The sequence below is a fragment of the Microcebus murinus genome, chromosome 27, assembly GCF_040939455.1.
Source record: "Microcebus murinus isolate Inina chromosome 27, M.murinus_Inina_mat1.0, whole genome shotgun sequence".
Classification (NCBI taxonomy): Eukaryota; Metazoa; Chordata; class Mammalia; order Primates; family Cheirogaleidae; genus Microcebus; species Microcebus murinus.
Genome location: NC_134130.1, coordinates 20165089 through 20182816, shown reverse-complemented (window position 1 = coordinate 20182816; position 17728 = coordinate 20165089). Strand labels below are relative to the sequence as shown.

Here is a 17728-nt window from a genome sequence, read left to right as displayed (position 1 = left end):
CTTCCCACCTCCTCCTCCTCCTCCTCCTCCTCCCCCCCGCCCCGCCCCCACAGGGCACAGGGCTCAGAGACACCTCAGACTCTTGCTACCCAAAGTGCAAAGGGCATCAGTTGCTCCTCCAACACCCCCCCCCCCCGCCCAGCAGACCACGTTGTCCAGCCAGCCCCCGGGCCTCCCTGGGGTGCCCAGCACAAAAGTGCAGACACCCACCGGACCCTCAGTCTCAGTTTTCGGAGGTTTTTGCCACTCTAAGGACCCGCAGGCCAGCTGGGCCTTCGGGCAGGACAGAGAGCCCCGGAATCCGACGTGGAGAGCTGCGTGTACGTCCCCATCAGGAGGCGGTCCCCACCTCCGCGGCTCTCCCCTTGCGGGGAGCGGCAGCCCAGCCGGCAGCCGCAGGGCCTCAGGGAAGACACCAGGCTGGGCCCCCGCGGCACAGCGGGGGCACGTCCCCCGCACTCACGCGACTTAGGGACGGCTGCTGGAGACTGCTGCGGCCACCCTGCTGCCGGGTTTCTGGAGGGCTTCCTGGAAGCAGCATCCACACCAAGCCCTTGGAAGGCCCAGGCGACGGAGGAGCCGGTCAGGCAGGGGCCGAGGACGGTGAGAGGCCGGGCGGGAAGGAGCGTGTCAGACAGGGGCAGAGGACGGTGACAGGCCGGGCGGGGAGGAGCCGGTCAGGCGGGGGCCCAGGACAGTGACGGGCCTGGCCGGGGAGGAGTGCGTCAGGCAGGGGCAGAGGAGACGGGCTGGGTAAGGGTTAGGGTTACAGTTAGGGCACAATTCACAATCCCAAAGACGTGGAAGCGACCCGAGTGCCCATCCATCCAGGAGTGCATCAATAAAATGTGGCACGTGGACACCACGGAGTGCCATTCGGCTGTGAGGAGCAGCGGTGAGAGGGCGCCTCTCGTGTTCTCCTGGCCAGAGCTGGAACCCGTTCCAGTAGGCCAAGTATCCCAAGAATGGACACACGAGCACCACGTGAGCGCGCTCACCAGCAAATTGGTACGAACGGATGGACGCCTAAGTGGACAGAGAGGAATCACCTTCATCGGGTGGGTGTCGGGCGGGTGGGGGGAGGGGAGGGGCATACACATCCATTAGGCATGGGGTGGGTGCGCACCGACTGGGGGATGGGCGCACTTGAAGCTCTGACCCGAGGGGGGAGGCTTGGAGAGGGCAAGGCACCCGACCTTAACATTGGTACCCCCACAATACGCTGGAACAACATGAGAGGTATATGAATAAGAACACAGGGGGGGCCGGGCGCGGTGGCTCACGCCTGTAATCCTAGCTCTCTGGGAGGCCGAGGCGGGCGGATTGCTCCAGGTCAGGAGTTCGAAACCAGCCTGAGCAAGAGCGAGACCCCGTCTCTACTAAAAATAGAGAGAAATTAATTGGCCAACTAATATATATAGAAAAACACAGCCGGGCGTGGTGGTGCATGCCTGTAGTCCCAACTACTCGGGAGGCTGAGGCAGCAGGATTGCTTGAGCCCGGAGATTGAGGTTGCTGTGAGCTAGGCTGACGCCATGGCACTCACTCTAGCCTGGGCAGCAAAACGAGACTCTGTCTCAAAAAAAAAAAAAAAAAAAAGAACACAGGGGGGAGGGCGGCACGGGCAACACATGTCACCTGAATACTTGTACTCCCATCATCTGCTTGAAAAGAGAGAGAAAAGAAAATGCAATCCTAGAGGTAAGAGACACTTTTTAAAAATAATGAATCCGAAGAGAAAAGTAAAAGGAGGCCTGTGGAGCAGGTCTGGGTGTGACTCCGGATCCCCCAACATCAGGTGCCACCACCAAAGATTCCTGCGTGTAGCCCATAGAACCCCAAAAGCAACGGGACGAGTTCTGGTCACATACTCCCTCAAAATGACATCCTGGCCTTCTTCTGGAACTCCCTCCCCTCTCAGACTCTCAAGGTTTCCTCCAGCGTGTCGGTTCCCACAGAGCAGACCTTTGGTCTGAGACCTGACAGTCCAGATGCCACGCATGCTGCCGCGTGGCGGCGGTGTCGCGGCTTGGGACAAGAGGAGGCCCCACGGTGCGGGCTGGGGCGCCAGGCACCGCGCGCGCGCTGAGGGTGGGGGTGACCCCCACCCCGGGCCGCCGCCGCGCTCCCAGAAAGGGGACAGAACAAGAGGCAAAAAAAAAAAAAAAAAAAAAAAAAAAGCAGCAGCCTGTGGCACCCGGTATTCCCAGGCGGTCTCCCATCCAAGTACTAACCAGGCCCGACCCTGCTTAGCTTCCGAGACCAGACGAGATCGGGGGCGTTCAGGGTGGTGTGGCCCTAGACGGCGGCGGAGGGCGCCCCTGCCCCGCTCGAGAAGCCGAGCCTCTCTGGGCTTCCCCGCCGCCGCCTCCCGCCCCAGGCCCCGCGCCGGGCCGGGCCGGGCCGGCCTGGTCCCGCGGGCTCCCAGGGTCCGGGGTGATGGGCGGGGCGGGGCGGGGCGGGGCGGGGTGGGGGGCTGTCTCTCTCTACACACACACACACACACTCACACTCACACTCACACAAGATGCGCCTCCACGGCTGGACTCGCCAAGGTGGAGCCCTCCCAGCCCCCCTCGTCTCCTCGCCCGGCCTCCTTCACCTACCCGCTGCCCACCCCCAGCGCGTCGCTGCCGCTGACTGCGCACGCGCGGGACGCTCGCCCTTTGACCCCAGCCAGGGGCCGCCCTCCCCCACAACCCCTTTCAGCTGCGCCCCCCCCCTCGCCCTGTGTGTGGGCTGCCGCCTATTCCCCCGGGCCAGGGCTGGGGCACAGCCAGTGTATGGGGCGTCTCTCTCTGGGGATGTGTCCCATGGGTGGGGTGGGGTGGCGTGGTTTGGGGGGCGCTGAAGAAATCAGTCCCCTCCATCTCCTACCTCTGGAAAACGCCCAAGCCCGTGGAGAACTGCCGGCACCGCTTCGTGGGGGCCGGGACCCTCCTCAGTGTCCTCCTGTGGCCCAGTCCAAGGGGCCTGGGCCTGGCCGGGGCTGCATTGGACCCCGACCACCCTGGCGTGTGGACTCGCTAAAAATCGGCCATTAGATATTGGATTCCAGCTTCCTGGAGGTCATTTCACTAATGAGTGCACCGGAAAGAGTTTCCTAATCCATCTGTGAGGGTGGCAACTGAAAGAGAATTTTAAAGCTGACAGAATAGGCGAGGGAAGGCATAGGAGATTTCCACAGCCAGCAAGGAAGACTTTCCCGAAATGGAAGAAAGAAACGAGCAAACAGAGACACCGGTAGCCCGCCCGGAAAAGAGTCTGCCCCTGAGAGAAAGCACCCTGACCAGGTTCACCCGTGGGTGGGTGGCGAGCTAGCGGCATTCAGAAGAGCGAGGCCCGCAGTCTGTGCGGAAGACACCTGCGCTCGGGTGTGTGTGGCGGCGCGATTCACAAGCAGCTCTAGACGTTAAACCCAGGAGAAGCCAGGGAGTTCCCAACGCCCCAGGTGTCCTCAGCCCACGACTGGCTGCTGTGGGAATGCGAAGCCCGGCTCCTTGTCTCAGAGCGGGGTTCCCAGGAGGATCAGGCTGAAGCTGGGACTTGGCCTCAAAGTGTCCCCTCGCATGGCCACCCCCTTCCCCTTCCTGCTCCTCTACTCCTGGTGCCCCTCCATCCAGGGGCCAGACCTTAAAGAGTCACCGCAAGAGAATCCTGGTCCCAAAGGAGCCTTCTGGGGGACCGGTGCTGAGAGAGGTTGTGGGCATGGCCCGCTGGGGCTCTGCCCGACCCAGGGCTGAGAGATGCCACCTCCCAGCTCTGGGTCCCTGCAGGAAGTGTTGGCAAGCACAGGGCCGGTCCTCCAAAGGCCCAGGTGCAGGGAGCCCAGGCCAAGCAGCCTGTGGAAGAAGCCACTTGCCGTGCCACCCCGGGAACAGGACTGCAGGCCCCGCCCTTCCCACCTCCTCCTCCTCCTCCTCCTCCTCCCCCCCGCCCCGCCCCCACAGGGCACAGGGCTCAGAGACACCTCAGACTCTTGCTACCCAAAGTGCAAAGGGCATCAGTTGCTCCTCCAACACCCCCCCCCCGCCCAGCAGACCACGTTGTCCAGCCAGCCCCCGGGCCTCCCTGGGGTGCCCAGCACAAAAGTGCAGACACCCACCGGACCCTCAGTCTCAGTTTTCGGAGGTTTTTGCCACTCTAAGGACCCGCAGGCCAGCTGGGCCTTCGGGCAGGACAGAGAGCCCCGGAATCCGACGTGGAGAGCTGCGTGTACGTCCCCATCAGGAGGCGGTCCCCACCTCCGCGGCTCTCCCCTTGCGGGGAGCGGCAGCCCAGCCGGCAGCCGCAGGGCCTCAGGGAAGACACCAGGCTGGGCCCCCGCGGCACAGCGGGGGCACGTCCCCCGCACTCACGCGACTTAGGGACGGCTGCTGGAGACTGCTGCGGCCACCCTGCTGCCGGGTTTCTGGAGGGCTTCCTGGAAGCAGCATCCACACCAAGCCCTTGGAAGGCCCAGGCGACGGAGGAGCCGGTCAGGCAGGGGCCGAGGACGGTGAGAGGCCGGGCGGGAAGGAGCGTGTCAGACAGGGGCAGAGGACGGTGACAGGCCGGGCGGGGAGGAGCCGGTCAGGCGGGGGCCCAGGACAGTGACGGGCCTGGCCGGGGAGGAGTGCGTCAGGCAGGGGCAGAGGAGACGGGCTGGGTAAGGGTTAGGGTTACAGTTAGGGCACAATTCACAATCCCAAAGACGTGGAAGCGACCCGAGTGCCCATCCATCCAGGAGTGCATCAATAAAATGTGGCACGTGGACACCACGGAGTGCCATTCGGCTGTGAGGAGCAGCGGTGAGAGGGCGCCTCTCGTGTTCTCCTGGCCAGAGCTGGAACCCGTTCCAGTAGGCCAAGTATCCCAAGAATGGACACACGAGCACCACGTGAGCGCGCTCACCAGCAAATTGGTACGAACGGATGGACGCCTAAGTGGACAGAGAGGAATCACCTTCATCGGGTGGGTGTCGGGCGGGTGGGGGGAGGGGAGGGGCATACACATCCATTAGGCATGGGGTGGGTGCGCACCGACTGGGGGATGGGCGCACTTGAAGCTCTGACCCGAGGGGGGAGGCTTGGAGAGGGCAAGGCACCCGACCTTAACATTGGTACCCCCACAATACGCTGGAACAACATGAGAGGTATATGAATAAGAACACAGGGGGGGCCGGGCGCGGTGGCTCACGCCTGTAATCCTAGCTCTCTGGGAGGCCGAGGCGGGCGGATTGCTCCAGGTCAGGAGTTCGAAACCAGCCTGAGCAAGAGCGAGACCCCGTCTCTACTAAAAATAGAGAGAAATTAATTGGCCAACTAATATATATAGAAAAACACAGCCGGGCGTGGTGGTGCATGCCTGTAGTCCCAACTACTCGGGAGGCTGAGGCAGCAGGATTGCTTGAGCCCGGAGATTGAGGTTGCTGTGAGCTAGGCTGACGCCATGGCACTCACTCTAGCCTGGGCAGCAAAACGAGACTCTGTCTCAAAAAAAAAAAAAAAAAAAAGAACACAGGGGGGAGGGCGGCACGGGCAACACATGTCACCTGAATACTTGTACTCCCATCATCTGCTTGAAAAGAGAGAGAAAAGAAAATGCAATCCTAGAGGTAAGAGACACTTTTTAAAAATAATGAATCCGAAGAGAAAAGTAAAAGGAGGCCTGTGGAGCAGGTCTGGGTGTGACTCCGGATCCCCCAACATCAGGTGCCACCACCAAAGATTCCTGCGTGTACCCCATAGAACCCCAAAAGCAACGGGACGAGTTCTGGTCACATACTCCCTCAAAATGACATCCTGGCCTTCTTCTGGAACTCCCTCCCCTCTCAGACTCTCAAGGTTTCCTCCAGCGTGTCGGTTCCCACAGAGCAGACCTTTGGTCTGAGACCTGACAGTCCAGATGCCACGCATGCTGCCGCGTGGCGGCGGTGTCGCGGCTTGGGACAAGAGGAGGCCCCACGGTGCGGGCTGGGGCGCCAGGCACCGCGCGCGCGCTGAGGGTGGGGGTGACCCCCACCCCGGGCCGCCGCCGCGCTCCCAGAAAGGGGACAGAACAAGAGGCAAAAAAAAAAAAAAAAAAAAAAAAAAAGCAGCAGCCTGTGGCACCCGGTATTCCCAGGCGGTCTCCCATCCAAGTACTAACCAGGCCCGACCCTGCTTAGCTTCCGAGACCAGACGAGATCGGGGGCGTTCAGGGTGGTGTGGCCCTAGACGGCGGCGGAGGGCGCCCCTGCCCCGCTCGAGAAGCCGAGCCTCTCTGGGCTTCCCCGCCGCCGCCTCCCGCCCCAGGCCCCACGCCGGGCCGGGCCGGGCCGGCCTGGTCCCGCGGGCTCCCAGGGTCCGGGGTGATGGGCGGGGCGGGGCGGGGCGGGGCGGGGTGGGGGGCTGTCTCTCTCTACACACACACACACACACTCACACTCACTCACACTCACACAAGATGCGCCTCCACGGCTGGACTCGCCAAGGTGGAGCCCTCCCAGCCCCCCTCGTCTCCTCGCCCGGCCTCCTTCACCTACCCGCTGCCCACCCCCAGCGCGTCGCTGCCGCTGACTGCGCACGCGCGGGACGCTCGCCCTTTGACCCCAGCCAGGGGCCGCCCTCCCCCACAACCCCTTTCAGCTGCGCCCCCCCCCTCGCCCTGTGTGTGGGCTGCCGCCTATTCCCCCGGGCCAGGGCTGGGGCACAGCCAGTGTATGGGGCGTCTCTCTCTGGGGATGTGTCCCATGGGTTTGGTGGGGTGGCGTGGTTTGGGGGGCGCTGAAGAAATCAGTCCCCTCCATCTCCTACCTCTGGAAAACGCCCAAGCCCGTGGAGAACTGCCGGCACCGCTTCGTGGGGGCCGGGACCCTCCTCAGTGTCCTCCTGTGGCCCAGTCCAAGGGGCCTGGGCCTGGCCGGGGCTGCATTGGACCCCGACCACCCTGGCGTGTGGACTCGCTAAAAATCGGCCATTAGATATTGGATTCCAGCTTCCTGGAGGTCATTTCACTAATGAGTGCACCGGAAAGAGTTTCCTAATCCATCTGTGAGGGTGGCAACTGAAAGAGAATTTTAAAGCTGACAGAATAGGCGAGGGAAGGCATAGGAGATTTCCACAGCCAGCAAGGAAGACTTTCCCGAAATGGAAGAAAGAAACGAGCAAACAGAGACACCGGTAGCCCGCCCGGAAAAGAGTCTGCCCCTGAGAGAAAGCACCCTGACCAGGTTCACCCGTGGGTGGGTGGCGAGCTAGCGGCATTCAGAAGAGCGAGGCCCGCAGTCTGTGCGGAAGACACCTGCACTCGGGTGTGTGTGGCGGCGCGATTCACAAGCAGCTCTAGATGTTAAACCAAGGAGAAGCCAGGGAGTTCCCAACGCCCCAGGTGTCCTCAGCCCACGACTGGCTGCTGTGGGAATGCGAAGCCCGGCTCCTTGTCTCAGAGCGGGGTTCCCAGGAGGATCAGGCTGAAGCTGGGACTTGGCCTCAAAGTGTCCCCTCGCATGGCCACCCCCTTCCCCTTCCTGCTCCTCTACTCCTGGTGCCCCTCCATCCAGGGGCCAGACCTTAAAGAGTCACCGCAAGAGAATCCTGGTCCCAAAGGAGCCTTCTGGGGGACCGGTGCTGAGAGAGGTTGTGGGCATGGCCCGCTGGGGCTCTGCCCGACCCAGGGCTGAGAGATGCCACCTCCCAGCTCTGGGTCCCTGCAGGAAGTGTTGGCAAGCACAGGGCCGGTCCTCCAAAGGCCCAGGTGCAGGGAGCCCAGGCCAAGCAGCCTGTGGAAGAAGCCACTTGCCGTGCCACCCCGGGAACAGGACTGCAGGCCCCGCCCTTCCCACCTCCTCCTCCTCCTCCTCCTCCTCCCCCCCGCCCCGCCCCCACAGGGCACAGGGCTCAGAGACACCTCAGACTCTTGCTACCCAAAGTGCAAAGGGCATCAGTTGCTCCTCCAACACCCCCCCCCCCGCCCAGCAGACCACGTTGTCCAGCCAGCCCCCGGGCCTCCCTGGGGTGCCCAGCACAAAAGTGCAGACACCCACCGGACCCTCAGTCTCAGTTTTCGGAGGTTTTTGCCACTCTAAGGACCCGCAGGCCAGCTGGGCCTTCGGGCAGGACAGAGAGCCCCGGAATCCGACGTGGAGAGCTGCGTGTACGTCCCCATCAGGAGGCGGTCCCCACCTCCGCGGCTCTCCCCTTGCGGGGAGCGGCAGCCCAGCCGGCAGCCGCAGGGCCTCAGGGAAGACACCAGGCTGGGCCCCCGCGGCACAGCGGGGGCACGTCCCCCGCACTCACGCGACTTAGGGACGGCTGCTGGAGACTGCTGCGGCCACCCTGCTGCCGGGTTTCTGGAGGGCTTCCTGGAAGCAGCATCCACACCAAGCCCTTGGAAGGCCCAGGCGACGGAGGAGCCGGTCAGGCAGGGGCCGAGGACGGTGAGAGGCCGGGCGGGAAGGAGCGTGTCAGACAGGGGCAGAGGACGGTGACAGGCCGGGCGGGGAGGAGCCGGTCAGGCGGGGGCCCAGGACAGTGACGGGCCTGGCCGGGGAGGAGTGCGTCAGGCAGGGGCAGAGGAGACGGGCTGGGTAAGGGTTAGGGTTACAGTTAGGGCACAATTCACAATCCCAAAGACGTGGAAGCGACCCGAGTGCCCATCCATCCAGGAGTGCATCAATAAAATGTGGCACGTGGACACCACGGAGTGCCATTCGGCTGTGAGGAGCAGCGGTGAGAGGGCGCCTCTCGTGTTCTCCTGGCCAGAGCTGGAACCCGTTCCAGTAGGCCAAGTATCCCAAGAATGGACACACGAGCACCACGTGAGCGCGCTCACCAGCAAATTGGTACGAACGGATGGACGCCTAAGTGGACAGAGAGGAATCACCTTCATCGGGTGGGTGTCGGGCGGGTGGGGGGAGGGGAGGGGCATACACATCCATTAGGCATGGGGTGGGTGCGCACCGACTGGGGGATGGGCGCACTTGAAGCTCTGACCCGAGGGGGGAGGCTTGGAGAGGGCAAGGCACCCGACCTTAACATTGGTACCCCCACAATACGCTGGAACAACATGAGAGGTATATGAATAAGAACACAGGGGGGGCCGGGCGCGGTGGCTCACGCCTGTAATCCTAGCTCTCTGGGAGGCCGAGGCGGGCGGATTGCTCCAGGTCAGGAGTTCGAAACCAGCCTGAGCAAGAGCGAGACCCCGTCTCTACTAAAAATAGAGAGAAATTAATTGGCCAACTAATATATATAGAAAAACACAGCCGGGCGTGGTGGTGCATGCCTGTAGTCCCAACTACTCGGGAGGCTGAGGCAGCAGGATTGCTTGAGCCCGGAGATTGAGGTTGCTGTGAGCTAGGCTGACGCCATGGCACTCACTCTAGCCTGGGCAGCAAAACGAGACTCTGTCTCAAAAAAAAAAAAAAAAAAAAGAACACAGGGGGGAGGGCGGCACGGGCAACACATGTCACCTGAATACTTGTACTCCCATCATCTGCTTGAAAAGAGAGAGAAAAGAAAATGCAATCCTAGAGGTAAGAGACACTTTTTAAAAATAATGAATCCGAAGAGAAAAGTAAAAGGAGGCCTGTGGAGCAGGTCTGGGTGTGACTCCGGATCCCCCAACATCAGGTGCCACCACCAAAGATTCCTGCGTGTAGCCCATAGAACCCCAAAAGCAACGGGACGAGTTCTGGTCACATACTCCCTCAAAATGACATCCTGGCCTTCTTCTGGAACTCCCTCCCCTCTCAGACTCTCAAGGTTTCCTCCAGCGTGTCGGTTCCCACAGAGCAGACCTTTGGTCTGAGACCTGACAGTCCAGATGCCACGCATGCTGCCGCGTGGCGGCGGTGTCGCGGCTTGGGACAAGAGGAGGCCCCACGGTGCGGGCTGGGGCGCCAGGCACCGCGCGCGCGCTGAGGGTGGGGGTGACCCCCACCCCGGGCCGCCGCCGCGCTCCCAGAAAGGGGACAGAACAAGAGGCAAAAAAAAAAAAAAAAAAAAAAAAAAAGCAGCAGCCTGTGGCACCCGGTATTCCCAGGCGGTCTCCCATCCAAGTACTAACCAGGCCCGACCCTGCTTAGCTTCCGAGACCAGACGAGATCGGGGGCGTTCAGGGTGGTGTGGCCCTAGACGGCGGCGGAGGGCGCCCCTGCCCCGCTCGAGAAGCCGAGCCTCTCTGGGCTTCCCCGCCGCCGCCTCCCGCCCCAGGCCCCACGCCGGGCCGGGCCGGGCCGGCCTGGTCCCGCGGGCTCCCAGGGTCCGGGGTGATGGGCGGGGCGGGGCGGGGCGGGGCGGGGTGGGGGGCTGTCTCTCTCTACACACACACACACACACTCACACTCACTCACACTCACACAAGATGCGCCTCCACGGCTGGACTCGCCAAGGTGGAGCCCTCCCAGCCCCCCTCGTCTCCTCGCCCGGCCTCCTTCACCTACCCGCTGCCCACCCCCAGCGCGTCGCTGCCGCTGACTGCGCACGCGCGGGACGCTCGCCCTTTGACCCCAGCCAGGGGCCGCCCTCCCCCACAACCCCTTTCAGCTGCGCCCCCCCCCTCGCCCTGTGTGTGGGCTGCCGCCTATTCCCCCGGGCCAGGGCTGGGGCACAGCCAGTGTATGGGGCGTCTCTCTCTGGGGATGTGTCCCATGGGTTTGGTGGGGTGGCGTGGTTTGGGGGGCGCTGAAGAAATCAGTCCCCTCCATCTCCTACCTCTGGAAAACGCCCAAGCCCGTGGAGAACTGCCGGCACCGCTTCGTGGGGGCCGGGACCCTCCTCAGTGTCCTCCTGTGGCCCAGTCCAAGGGGCCTGGGCCTGGCCGGGGCTGCATTGGACCCCGACCACCCTGGCGTGTGGACTCGCTAAAAATCGGCCATTAGATATTGGATTCCAGCTTCCTGGAGGTCATTTCACTAATGAGTGCACCGGAAAGAGTTTCCTAATCCATCTGTGAGGGTGGCAACTGAAAGAGAATTTTAAAGCTGACAGAATAGGCGAGGGAAGGCATAGGAGATTTCCACAGCCAGCAAGGAAGACTTTCCCGAAATGGAAGAAAGAAACGAGCAAACAGAGACACCGGTAGCCCGCCCGGAAAAGAGTCTGCCCCTGAGAGAAAGCACCCTGACCAGGTTCACCCGTGGGTGGGTGGCGAGCTAGCGGCATTCAGAAGAGCGAGGCCCGCAGTCTGTGCGGAAGACACCTGCGCTCGGGTGTGTGTGGCGGCGCGATTCACAAGCAGCTCTAGATGTTAAACCAAGGAGAAGCCAGGGAGTTCCCAACGCCCCAGGTGTCCTCAGCCCACGACTGGCTGCTGTGGGAATGCGAAGCCCGGCTCCTTGTCTCAGAGCGGGGTTCCCAGGAGGATCAGGCTGAAGCTGGGACTTGGCCTCAAAGTGTCCCCTCGCATGGCCACCCCCTTCCCCTTCCTGCTCCTCTACTCCTGGTGCCCCTCCATCCAGGGGCCAGACCTTAAAGAGTCACCGCAAGAGAATCCTGGTCCCAAAGGAGCCTTCTGGGGGACCGGTGCTGAGAGAGGTTGTGGGCATGGCCCGCTGGGGCTCTGCCCGACCCAGGGCTGAGAGATGCCACCTCCCAGCTCTGGGTCCCTGCAGGAAGTGTTGGCAAGCACAGGGCCGGTCCTCCAAAGGCCCAGGTGCAGGGAGCCCAGGCCAAGCAGCCTGTGGAAGAAGCCACTTGCCGTGCCACCCCGGGAACAGGACTGCAGGCCCCGCCCTTCCCACCTCCTCCTCCTCCTCCTCCTCCTCCCCCCCGCCCCGCCCCCACAGGGCACAGGGCTCAGAGACACCTCAGACTCTTGCTACCCAAAGTGCAAAGGGCATCAGTTGCTCCTCCAACACCCCCCCCCCCGCCCAGCAGACCACGTTGTCCAGCCAGCCCCCGGGCCTCCCTGGGGTGCCCAGCACAAAAGTGCAGACACCCACCGGACCCTCAGTCTCAGTTTTCGGAGGTTTTTGCCACTCTAAGGACCCGCAGGCCAGCTGGGCCTTCGGGCAGGACAGAGAGCCCCGGAATCCGACGTGGAGAGCTGCGTGTACGTCCCCATCAGGAGGCGGTCCCCACCTCCGCGGCTCTCCCCTTGCGGGGAGCGGCAGCCCAGCCGGCAGCCGCAGGGCCTCAGGGAAGACACCAGGCTGGGCCCCCGCGGCACAGCGGGGGCACGTCCCCCGCACTCACGCGACTTAGGGACGGCTGCTGGAGACTGCTGCGGCCACCCTGCTGCCGGGTTTCTGGAGGGCTTCCTGGAAGCAGCATCCACACCAAGCCCTTGGAAGGCCCAGGCGACGGAGGAGCCGGTCAGGCAGGGGCCGAGGACGGTGAGAGGCCGGGCGGGAAGGAGCGTGTCAGACAGGGGCAGAGGACGGTGACAGGCCGGGCGGGGAGGAGCCGGTCAGGCGGGGGCCCAGGACAGTGACGGGCCTGGCCGGGGAGGAGTGCGTCAGGCAGGGGCAGAGGAGACGGGCTGGGTAAGGGTTAGGGTTACAGTTAGGGCACAATTCACAATCCCAAAGACGTGGAAGCGACCCGAGTGCCCATCCATCCAGGAGTGCATCAATAAAATGTGGCACGTGGACACCACGGAGTGCCATTCGGCTGTGAGGAGCAGCGGTGAGAGGGCGCCTCTCGTGTTCTCCTGGCCAGAGCTGGAACCCGTTCCAGTAGGCCAAGTATCCCAAGAATGGACACACGAGCACCACGTGAGCGCGCTCACCAGCAAATTGGTACGAACGGATGGACGCCTAAGTGGACAGAGAGGAATCACCTTCATCGGGTGGGTGTCGGGCGGGTGGGGGGAGGGGAGGGGCATACACATCCATTAGGCATGGGGTGGGTGCGCACCGACTGGGGGATGGGCGCACTTGAAGCTCTGACCCGAGGGGGGAGGCTTGGAGAGGGCAAGGCACCCGACCTTAACATTGGTACCCCCACAATACGCTGGAACAACATGAGAGGTATATGAATAAGAACACAGGGGGGGCCGGGCGCGGTGGCTCACGCCTGTAATCCTAGCTCTCTGGGAGGCCGAGGCGGGCGGATTGCTCCAGGTCAGGAGTTCGAAACCAGCCTGAGCAAGAGCGAGACCCCGTCTCTACTAAAAATAGAGAGAAATTAATTGGCCAACTAATATATATAGAAAAACACAGCCGGGCGTGGTGGTGCATGCCTGTAGTCCCAACTACTCGGGAGGCTGAGGCAGCAGGATTGCTTGAGCCCGGAGATTGAGGTTGCTGTGAGCTAGGCTGACGCCATGGCACTCACTCTAGCCTGGGCAGCAAAACGAGACTCTGTCTCAAAAAAAAAAAAAAAAAAAAGAACACAGGGGGGAGGGCGGCACGGGCAACACATGTCACCTGAATACTTGTACTCCCATCATCTGCTTGAAAAGAGAGAGAAAAGAAAATGCAATCCTAGAGGTAAGAGACACTTTTTAAAAATAATGAATCCGAAGAGAAAAGTAAAAGGAGGCCTGTGGAGCAGGTCTGGGTGTGACTCCGGATCCCCCAACATCAGGTGCCACCACCAAAGATTCCTGCGTGTAGCCCATAGAACCCCAAAAGCAACGGGACGAGTTCTGGTCACATACTCCCTCAAAATGACATCCTGGCCTTCTTCTGGAACTCCCTCCCCTCTCAGACTCTCAAGGTTTCCTCCAGCGTGTCGGTTCCCACAGAGCAGACCTTTGGTCTGAGACCTGACAGTCCAGATGCCACGCATGCTGCCGCGTGGCGGCGGTGTCGCGGCTTGGGACAAGAGGAGGCCCCACGGTGCGGGCTGGGGCGCCAGGCACCGCGCGCGCGCTGAGGGTGGGGGTGACCCCCACCCCGGGCCGCCGCCGCGCTCCCAGAAAGGGGACAGAACAAGAGGCAAAAAAAAAAAAAAAAAAAAAAAAAAGCAGCAGCCTGTGGCACCCGGTATTCCCAGGCGGTCTCCCATCCAAGTACTAACCAGGCCCGACCCTGCTTAGCTTCCGAGACCAGACGAGATCGGGGGCGTTCAGGGTGGTGTGGCCCTAGACGGCGGCGGAGGGCGCCCCTGCCCCGCTCGAGAAGCCGAGCCTCTCTGGGCTTCCCCGCCGCCGCCTCCCGCCCCAGGCCCCGCGCCGGGCCGGGCCGGGCCGGCCGGGTCCCGCGGGCTCCCAGGGTCGGGGGTGATGGGCGGGGCGGGGCGGGGTGGGGGGCTGTCTCTCTATACACACACACACACACTCACACTCACTCACACTCACACAAGATGCGCCTCCACGGCTGGACTCGCCAAGGTGGAGCCCTCCCAGCCCCCCTCGTCTCCTCGCCCGGCCTCCTTCACCTACCCGCTGCCCACCCCCAGCGCGTCGCTGCCGCTGACTGCGCACGCGCGGGACGCTCGCCCTTTGACCCCAGCCAGGGGCCGCCCTCCCCCACAACCCCTTTCAGCTGCGCCCCCCCCTGGCCCTGTGGGTGGGCTGCCGCCTATTCCCCCGGGCCAGGGCTGGGGCACAGCCAGTGTATGGGGCGTCTCTCTCTGGGGATGTGTCCCATGGGTGGGGTGGGGTGGCGTGGTTTGGGGGGCGCTGAAGAAATCAGTCCCCTCCATCTCCTACCTCTGGAAAACGCCCAAGCCCGTGGAGAACTGCCGGCACCGCTTCGTGGGGGCCGGGACCCTCCTCCGTGTCCTCCTGTGGCCCAGTCCAAGGGGCCTGGGCCTGGCCGGGGCTGCATTGGACCCCGACCACCCTGGCGTGTGGACTCGCTAAAAATCGGCCATTAGATATTGGATTCCAGCTTCCTGGAGGTCATTTCACTAATGAGTGCACCGGAAAGAGTTTCCTAATCCATCTGTGAGGGTGGCAACTGAAAGAGAATTTTAAAGCTGACAGAATAGGCGAGGGAAGGCATAGGAGATTTCCACAGCCAGCAAGGAAGACTTTCCCGAAATGGAAGAAAGAAACGAGCAAACAGAGACACCGGTAGCCCGCCCGGAAAAGAGTCTGCCCCTGAGAGAAAGCACCCTGACCAGGTTCACCCGTGGGTGGGTGGCGAGCTAGCGGCATTCAGAAGAGCGAGGCCCGCAGTCTGTGCGGAAGACACCTGCGCTCGGGTGTGTGTGGCGGCGCGATTCCCAAGCAGCTCTAGACGTTAAACCAAGGAGAAGCCAGGGAGTTCCCAACGCCCCAGGTGTCCTCAGCCCACGACTGGCTGCTGTGGGAATGCGAAGCCCGGCTCCTTGTCTCAGAGCGGGGTTCCCAGGAGGATCAGGCTGAAGCTGGGACTTGGCCTCAAAGTGTCCCCTCGCATGGCCACCCCCTTCCCCTTCCTGCTCCTCTACTCCTGGTGCCCCTCCATCCAGGGGCCAGACCTTAAAGAGTCACCGCAAGAGAATCCTGGTCCCAAAGGAGCCTTCTGGGGGACCGGTGCTGAGAGAGGTTGTGGGCATGGCCCGCTGGGGCTCTGCCCGACGCAGGGCTGAGAGATGCCACCTCCCAGCTCTGGGTCCCTGCAGGAAGTGTTGGCAAGCACAGGGCCGGTCCTCCAAAGGCCCAGGTGCAGGGAGCCCAGGCCAAGCAGCCTGTGGAAGAAGCCACTTGCCGTGCCACCCCCGGGAACAGGACTGCAGGCCCCGGCCCTTCCCACCTCCTCCTCCTCCTCCTCCTCCTCCCCCCCGCCCCGCCCCCACAGGGCACAGGGCTCAGAGACACCTCAGACTCTTGCTACCCAAAGTGCAAAGGGCATCAGTTGCTCCTCCAACACCCCCCCCCCCGCCCAGCAGACCACGTTGTCCAGCCAGCCCCCGGGCCTCCCTGGGGTGCCCAGCACAAAAGTGCAGACACCCACCGGACCCTCAGTCTCAGTTTTCGGAGGTTTTTGCCACTCTAAGGACCCGCAGGCCAGCTGGGCCTTCGGGCAGGACAGAGAGCCCCGGAATCCGACGTGGAGAGCTGCGTGTACGTCCCCATCAGGAGGCGGTCCCCACCTCCGCGGCTCTCCCCTTGCGGGGAGCGGCAGCCCAGCCGGCAGCCGCAGGGCCTCAGGGAAGACACCAGGCTGGGCCCCCGCGGCACAGCGGGGGCACGTCCCCCGCACTCACGCGACTTAGGGACGGCTGCTGGAGACTGCTGCGGCCACCCTGCTGCCGGGTTTCTGGAGGGCTTCCTGGAAGCAGCATCCACACCAAGCCCTTGGAAGGCCCAGGCGACGGAGGAGCCGGTCAGGCAGGGGCCGAGGACGGTGAGAGGCCGGGCGGGAAGGAGCGTGTCAGACAGGGGCAGAGGACGGTGACAGGCCGGGCGGGGAGGAGCCGGTCAGGCGGGGGCCCAGGACAGTGACGGGCCTGGCCGGGGAGGAGTGCGTCAGGCAGGGGCAGAGGAGACGGGCTGGGTAAGGGTTAGGGTTACAGTTAGGGCACAATTCACAATCCCAAAGACGTGGAAGCGACCCGAGTGCCCATCCATCCAGGAGTGCATCAATAAAAGGTGGCACGTGGACACCACGGAGTGCCATTCGGCTGTGAGGAGCAGCGGTGAGAGGGCGCCTCTCGTGTTCTCCTGGCCAGAGCTGGAACCCGTTCCAGTAGGCCAAGTATCCCAAGAATGGACACACGAGCACCACGTGAGCGCGCTCACCAGCAAATTGGTACGAACGGATGGACGCCTAAGTGGACAGAGAGGAATCACCTTCATCGGGTGGGTGTCGGGCGGGTGGGGGGAGGGGAGGGGCATACACATCCATTAGGCATGGGGTGGGTGCGCACCGACTGGGGGATGGGCGCACTTGAAGCTCTGACCCGAGGGGGGAGGCTTGGAGAGGGCAAGGCACCCGACCTTAACATTGGTACCCCCACAATACGCTGGAACAACATGAGAGGTATATGAATAAGAACACAGGGGGGGCCGGGCGCGGTGGCTCACGCCTGTAATCCTAGCTCTCTGGGAGGCCGAGGCGGGCGGATTGCTCCAGGTCAGGAGTTCGAAACCAGCCTGAGCAAGAGCGAGACCCCGTCTCTACTAAAAATAGAGAGAAATTAATTGGCCAACTAATATATATAGAAAAACACAGCCGGGCGTGGTGGTGCATGCCTGTAGTCCCAACTACTCGGGAGGCTGAGGCAGCAGGATTGCTTGAGCCCGGAGATTGAGGTTGCTGTGAGCTAGGCTGACGCCATGGCACTCACTCTAGCCTGGGCAGCAAAACGAGACTCTGTCTCAAAAAAAAAAAAAAAAAAAGAACACAGGGGGGAGGGCGGCACGGGCAACACATGTCACCTGAATACTTGTACTCCCATCATCTGCTTGAAAAGAGAGAGAAAAGAAAATGCAATCCTAGAGGTAAGAGACACTTTTTAAAAATAATGAATCCGAAGAGAAAAGTAAAAGGAGGCCTGTGGAGCAGGTCTGGGTGTGACTCCGGATCCCCCAACATCAGGTGCCACCACCAAAGATTCCTGCGTGTAGCCCATAGAACCCCAAAAGCAACGGGACGAGTTCTGGTCACATACTCCCTCAAAATGACATCCTGGCCTTCTTCTGGAACTCCCTCCCCTCTCAGACTCTCAAGGTTTCCTCCAGCGTGTCGGTTCCCACAGAGCAGACCTTTGGTCTGAGACCTGACAGTCCAGATGCCACGCATGCTGCCGCGTGGCGGCGGTGTCGCGGCTTGGGACAAGAGGAGGCCCCACGGTGCGGGCTGGGGCGCCAGGCACCGCGCGCGCGCTGAGGGTGGGGGTGACCCCCACCCCGGGCCGCCGCCGCGCTCCCAGAAAGGGGACAGAAC

At 62.7% G+C, this 17728-nt stretch overlaps 4 non-coding genes across 4 annotated transcripts; all 4 read right to left on the bottom strand.

The window, feature by feature from the left end:
- Window positions 1–2185: 2185 nt before the first annotated feature.
- On the bottom strand, window positions 2186–2304 carry LOC142865001 (5S ribosomal RNA). The gene has a single exon (XR_012915289.1). It is a non-coding gene; the product is annotated as a 5S ribosomal RNA (ribosomal RNA).
- A 3776-nt stretch (window positions 2305–6080) lies between these two features.
- Window positions 6081–6199, bottom strand: LOC142865000 (5S ribosomal RNA). Its single transcript, XR_012915288.1, has one exon. It is a non-coding gene; the product is annotated as a 5S ribosomal RNA (ribosomal RNA).
- Window positions 6200–9980: 3781 nt separating this feature from the next.
- On the bottom strand, window positions 9981–10099 carry LOC142864999 (5S ribosomal RNA). Its single transcript, XR_012915287.1, has one exon. It is a non-coding gene; the product is annotated as a 5S ribosomal RNA (ribosomal RNA).
- Window positions 10100–13879: 3780 nt separating this feature from the next.
- LOC142864998 (5S ribosomal RNA) lies at window positions 13880–13998 on the bottom strand. The gene has a single exon (XR_012915286.1). It is a non-coding gene; the product is annotated as a 5S ribosomal RNA (ribosomal RNA).
- Between the last annotated feature and the right edge of the window lie 3730 nt (window positions 13999–17728).